This window comes from Moschus berezovskii, chromosome 8, assembly GCF_049115385.1.
Source record: "Moschus berezovskii isolate FMDL1 chromosome 8, NW_MosBer_1.0, whole genome shotgun sequence".
NCBI classification, from domain to species: domain Eukaryota; kingdom Metazoa; phylum Chordata; class Mammalia; order Artiodactyla; family Moschidae; genus Moschus; species Moschus berezovskii.
In genome coordinates this window covers 81,665,935-81,671,934 of record NC_142467.1, presented here as the reverse complement: position 1 = coordinate 81,671,934, position 6,000 = coordinate 81,665,935, and positions in this window count along the sequence as shown.

Here is a 6,000-nt window from a genome sequence, read left to right as displayed (position 1 = left end):
AGCAAAGGAGAAAAGGAAAGATATAAGCATCTGAATGCAGAGTTCCAAAGAATAGCAAGGAGAGATAAGAAAGCCTTCCTCAGAGATCAATGCAAAGAAATAGAGGAAAACAATAGAATGGGAAAGACTAGAGATCTCTTCAAGAAAATTAGAGATACCAAGGGAACATTTCATGCAAAGATGGGCTCAATAAAGGATAGAAATGGTAGGGACCTAACAAAAGCAGAAGATATTAAGAAGAGGTGGCAAGAATACACAGAAGAACTGCACAAAAAAGATCTTCATGAACAAGATAATCACGATGTTGTGATCAGTCACCTAGAGCCAGACATCCTGGAATGCAAAATCAAGTGGGCCTTAGGAAGCATCAGTACAAGCAAAGCTAGTGGAGGTGATGGAATTCCAGTTGAGCTATTTCAAATCCTAATAGATGATGGTGTGAAAGTGCTGCACTCAATATGCCAGCAAATTTGGAAAACTCAGCAGTGGCCACAGGACTGGAAAAAGTCAGTTTTCATTCCAATCCCAAAGAAAGGCAATGCCAAAGAATGCTCAAACTACTGCACAATTGCACTCATCTCTCACGCTAGTAAAGTCATGCTCAAAATTCTCCAAGCCAGGCTTCAGCAATACGTGAACTGTGAACTTCTAGATGTTCAAGCTGGTTTTAGAAAAGGCAGAGGCACCAGAGATCAAATTGCCAACATCTGCTGGATCATGGAGAAAGCAAGAGAGTTCCAGAAAAACATCTATTTCTGCTTTATTGACTATGCCAAAGTCTTTGACTGTGTGGATCACAATAAACTGTGGAAAATTCTTTAAGAGATGGGAATATCAGACCACCTGACCTGCCTCTTGAGAAACCTGTATGCAGGTCAGGAAGCAACAGTTAGAACTGGACATGGAACAACAGACTGGTTCCAAATAGGAAAAGGAGTATGTCAAGTCTGTATATTGTCACCCTGCTTATTTAACTTATATGCAGAGTACATCATGAGGAATGCTGGGCTGGAAGAAGCACAAGCTGGAATCAAGATTGCTGGGAGAAATATCAATAACCTCAGATATGCAGATGACACCACCCTTATGGCAGAAAGTGAAGAAGAATTAAACAGCCTGTTGATAAAAGTGAAAGAGGAGGGTGAAAAAGTTGGCTTAAAGCTCAACATTCAGAAAATGAAGATCATGGCATCTGGTCCCATCACTTCATGGCAAATAGATGGGGAAACAGTGGAAACTTGGCTGACTTTACTTTTCTGGGCTCCGAAATCACTGCAGATGGTGATTGAAGCCATGAAATTAAAAGACGCTTACTCCTTGGAAAGAAAGTAATGACCCACATAGAGAGCATATTAAAAAGCAGAGACATTTCTTTGTCAACAAAGGTCCATATAGTCAAGGCTATGATTTTTCCAGTAGTCATGTATGGATGTGAGAGTTGGAATACAAAGAAAGCTGAGGGCCGAAGAACTGATGCTTTTGAACTATGGTGTTGGAGAAAACTCTTGAAGAGTCCCTTGGACTGCAAGGAAATCCAACCAGTCCTGCTGCTGCTGCTGCTGCGTCACTTCAATCGTGTCCGATTCTGTGTGATCCCATAGACAGAAGCCCACCAGGGTCCCCCATCCCTGGGATTCTCCAGGCAAGAGCACTGGAGTGGGTTGCCATTTCCTTCTCCAAACCAGTCCATCCTAAAGGAAATCAGTCCTGAATATTCATTAGAAGGACTGATGTTGAAGCTGAAACTCCAATACTTTGGCCACCTGATGCGAAGAGCTGACTCATTTGAAAAGACCCTGATGCTGGGAAAGATTGAGAGCAGGAGGAGAAGGGGACGACAGAGGATGAATTGGTTGGATGGCATCACCGACTCATTGGACATGAGGTCATGAGGTTGTGTGAGCTCCGGGAGTTGGTGATGGACAAGGAGGCCTGGTGTGCTGCAGTTCATGGAGTAGCAGAGAGTTGGATACGACTGAGCGACTGAACTGAACTGACTGAGAAACATTTATTTGTTACCATTCTGGTATATGGCATTTTCTTTTTAATTCATATTTTATAGTTCTAATCAGTTATTTGAGTTACCAAGCCATTGGTTATGCGATGACATTATGCCTTACTTCAATCAAGAGCATAGTATTGCAGAGCTAGCCTCAAGAATTTTATCAGAGCCCAGATTTTGTAGAAAAGTATAAAAAATGCCCATTTCCCCATGGGCTACAGAATAATAAGGTTTTTTTTCCCTTTTTATCCTTTCAGTTAGTTATTTCAGCATATCACAGCATTAAAACCCTTCCATAGAAAAGGTCACTCTTTCTCCGATCAAAACATTTCTTTGCTGTTCTGTTCCCAGAGGTGCACATGAGAACAACAATCAATAAAGAAAAGCTCATGGAACATTTTGACTTAGTTCTGAGAAATTGCCATTAGGTCAATGTATTTTGAGGTGGTTTTACAACCAGTAATTCCTCTCATAATGGCAGTTTCTAATCACTGGGTGAAAACAGCCACAGTTGCAATAATAGGGCTCCATCGGTATCTTAAGGATTTTTCCAGAACGTTATCAATTTCTTTTCATTTTGACATTTTCTCATAATGTTATGAAAACTACTTCCAATGTTTCAGACTAAAGGGATAAAACACTTGCCATTACAATATCAGCTGCAAAAAAATTAGACACTGTTAACCCATATTTCATTTTTGGTATTTTTTATTTTGAATGTTTATACATTTCAACTACATATATGAGGAATGGAATTGCATTCGTTGTTATAATTCCTCATAACTTTGAATGGTGCCTTTCTCTGGGGTTCAAAACCTTCAGCACATATAATTTTTACGAGCTTCCTATCTCACTGATAAATAAAACAGGTTACACAATCTTAATTTAAAATAGAAGAAAATAACAAAGAGTTTTCAAAAAACAGCTACTATGGGAATTCACCAGCATTTAAACTGTAAGTTTATTATTATGAAAACCTGTTTGGTCTGTGAGTCTGCAGGTAAAGTTCTGTGAAGTCCCTTAGGAAGAAGAAGAAGGTGCTACTGGGATCCCAAATGGGAATATGGACAATTGCATTTGATATTTTAAGCATAATGATTTGAAAGAGCTCCTAGAGGATTTATCAAGTAAATGTGACCCTTAGAAGTTAATGTATGAGCTACAGTAGGTGTGAAAAAAGGCCTATACATAACGTGGGCAAATTGAAAGCAAGAGTTGCAGATAAACTCTGAAATAGTACTGTGTGTTGTATTCTCATTACGTCTACTTATTTTTCTCTCCATTGTCAAGTGCTCAGAAATTCTCTCTCAAGATGAGGTCTATGTATATATGGCTTTATCTGAACTCCACTGAAATTTTGTTTTAGGTTAAGATATTTTTGTTTTTAAAGGCTTTAAAATGCTTTTCCTTCTTTTATGTTTACTTATTTATTTATTATTATTATTATTGGGCCATGCCACTTGGCATGTGGGATATTAGTTCCCTCATTAGGGTTGGAACCCATGCCCCCTGCAATGAAGCAGGGAGTTCTAACCACTGGGAAACCAGGGAATTTCTTAGCTAAGATTTTTTAAAAGGAAATTTAATCATCTGACTATTTCATACACACATAGAATATGTGTAAATCACGAGGCATAGTAATAAAATTATTATTGTCTTCCTGATCCAGGGATCAAACCTGGGCCTCCTGCCTTGCAGGTAGATTCTTTACCCTGTAAGTCACCAAGGAAGCCAATTATTAGCACATCTGCTACTCAAATGAAGACTACAGAAATTTCTAATGTTGTTGTTATACTAAGGTACTCTTACCCACCCCTATACCTTCCTGGAGATAAATACTATCTTAGACTTTGTTTTTGCATGATTCTGAGCTTTACAGAAAATTGTATCTTACATGTATCTTACATGTATATGTAAATATTATATAGTTTTCTAATTTGCTTTTTTCAGACCCCATTATGATATTAATATTCATGAGATGTGAAGTTGCTCAGTCATGTACGACTCTTTGCTTTCCCATTGAGTGTAGCCTACCAGGCTCCTCTGTCCTTGGAATTTTCCAGGCAAGAGTACTGGAGTGGGTTGCCATTTCCTTCAGGGGACCTTCCTGACCCAGGGATCGAACCCAGGTCTTCTGCATTACAGGCAGACACTTTAACTCTGAGCCACCGGGGAAGCCTACACATGTATCTCACATGTATATGTATATATTATATAGTTTTCTGTCTTGGTTTTTTTCAGACCCCTTTATGATATTAATATTGCTATTGCCTAAAGACAGGATATATTTAGTTTCATTGCTTTGCAACAATCAAAGCTTGAAAATACTGCCTGCATGTGTGCTCAGTCACCTCAGTCCTGTCCGACACTTTGTGACCCTATTCACTCTATCAGACACTTTAAGGGTTCTCAGTGTTTGTCATCACAAACAGTGCTGCGAAGGTGATTCCTGTATGGTTCTTTGGGTCCACAGAGGCAACAAAGTCTCCATGTTGTATACCTGGGAGTAGAATTGGGTATATACCTGAGTCATGCACATTTTAAATGATAAGAAAGTATTGTCAAATTATGCTTCAAGAGGTTGTACCTATATGCTCTCTCCAGCCGGTGACCCACTTTGCCACCAGGGGTATGGAGTACTGAGATAACCTGTTTTGAACTTTCTTTGGAACGATTTCACTTTAACACTTTACTCAGACCCTATACTTAAAAGAAAAAAAATTAAACTTCTCCACTGCACTCCATTCTGTAATAAGTGAGCTGAAGGAGGAGGCCTTGGAGAGAAAGGATATACCACTGGCCCACGAATAATCCAGCCTATTACAAAGAAGGCAAGGCCCCTTGATTGCCAGATGCTTGAGCACACCTCAAGATCCCTCACTCAGCAGCACTGGCTGGAGTGACCAAGCTGAAGTCTTTCTAAGAAACAAATGGGTACCCATGGGCCTCTTACCTCCTCTTCTTTCTCAGGTAAGACTAGACTGCTAATATGGGACAAAAGGCACCCACCAAAATCATAACTGTCCTACCTCCTATGTACCCTGCTTAAAGATGTTCAGAACCAAATAGTAAATTTATCCATGTATTGAACTTTGTTTTTGTAAGCCTACTTGTAGAACTGCATCCTCTCAAGCCAAGAGGCTTATGTTTAGTCCAGTCAAAACTTAATAGTACAGAGTTGATACCTTGATTGAAATTGAATTCATTATGCCTGTGTGAAACATGGAAAATAGCAACCAGTAATAAATTTTCCTGTCCTTAACTGAATGAAAATAGGTTTTTGTAATTGAATTTCTTTGATGTTTCTCACATTTGCATCCTGGGGAAAATGGAAAGATTTATTATAGGCTTGATATGAATTGCCCATCTGTAAAAAACATTTTAATAACAGGGGTTGCTACAATGACTGGAAAGGATGCAGAGATAAGAATGGATCTGTCAGCCTTCCTTTATGATGATTTTTATTAAGAAAAAGATTTAATAATATTTTTGTATTAAGATGGCATTGGTGAAGGTGAAAAAAAGAAATACAAACAAAGAAATGATATCTAATCAAACTCAGATGCTTTAGCCTAGCAAAGGAAACCAACAACTAAATGAAAAAAGAATCTACAGAATGGGAGAATAAAATGCAAATGATACTACCAGTAAGGACTGAATTTCCAAAATATACAAACAGCTCATACAGCTCAGTATCAAAAAGCAAACAATCTAATCAAAAAATTAGCAGAAGACCTAAACAGACAATTTTTCTAAGAAGACATACAGATGACCAACAGGCACAAGAAAAGATAATCAACATTGTTAATTATTCAGTTCAGTTCAGTTCAGTTGCTCAGTCGTGTCCGACTCTCTGCAACCCCATGAATCACAGCACACCAGGCCTCCATGTCCATCACCAACTCCCGGAGTTCAGCCAAACTCATGTCCACAGAGTCGGTGATGCCATCCAGCCATCTCATTCTCTGTCGTCCCCTTCTCCTCCCGCCCCCAACCTT